Below are 1,202 nucleotides of genomic sequence, written 5' to 3'. Positions count from 1 at the left end.
CTTCCACCCCCATTCCCGTTCCGTCTCGACTATTACCAAGCTCTCTCACTCTTTCCTCTACCCTCTCCTCTCTCACTCTCTTTCTCTTTTCTCTCTCCCCACTCCCCTTTCCTTTCTTCTCTCTCTCCACTCCTTCCCTTCCCCTTTTCCCTCCCACTCACTTCCCTTCTCTCTCCTCTCTCACTCCCGTCCATTCTGTCTCACACCCTTCTCTTCTCCTCTCTCACTCTCTTTCCATTTTCTCTCTCACAGTACTCTTTTCTCTCACAACCTTCCCCTCTTTTTCTCATTCTCCTCCTCTCGCCTGTTTCACTCACCCCCACTCCCCTCTTTCACTTCCTTCCCTTTTTACCTCCCACTCCCCTTCCCTCTCCTTTCTCGTATCACCTACATCTTCCCCAGTGCCCTTCTCTTTCACTCACTTTTTTTACCAATTTGTATATTTATCTATTATTTTATTGGTCTTGTTATAGCTGTCTGTATATCTTTATTCACTGATTGATTATAAAGCATTTTATTTTTTAGTTATTATTTTCAATGTGTTTATCATTCATAATTTATTGTTATTATATTCTCATTTATGCTTGTATTGTTTTGTTTTGCTTACTTGTTTATTGTTATTATCTGCTACATAGGTCCATCAGTTTATTCACTATTCATATTTCTCTCTGTTAGGTTTAGAAATCTTAAGTCCACTGAAGTTTTCTAATTTCATTTTCGTCACTTTCTCGTGGTGATTTTTTTCATGTTCTTTTTCCTTTTCTTTTAGTTATTTTCTCTTTTCCTTAATCTTTTGTTTTGGCGATTTTCATTCCTGCCTTTCGTTTCTTTTTATGATAATAATCAATAACCCAACTTCCGTTTTTCATTTTTTCCTGTTTCAACTAGCAGGATTTTCTATTTTTATATCTTCAGTTGTATATTCATTCACAGATTAGTTATATTCCCATTGCTTCGTTTGTCGTTGTTTTGTTTGTTTTCTAAATATAAGTGTTACTTCTTAAATAGAATGTTTTTTTTTCCAAATAACTAGAAGTAAACATTATTCTAATAAGTACATAATGAAACTTGAAAGTAAAATGTTTACTCTTTTCAATCCCTACCCACAAAGCCTAAATGTTTACCTTTCTAATAACTATCATAAAAGACTGAATATCTAAATTGTACTTCCATGCCCTGAATAAAGATGTCTGACATTTATT

Source organism: Penaeus monodon, chromosome 6 (assembly GCF_015228065.2).
Source record: "Penaeus monodon isolate SGIC_2016 chromosome 6, NSTDA_Pmon_1, whole genome shotgun sequence".
NCBI classification, from domain to species: Eukaryota; Metazoa; Arthropoda; class Malacostraca; order Decapoda; family Penaeidae; genus Penaeus; species Penaeus monodon.
This window is presented reverse-complemented; position numbering follows the sequence as displayed.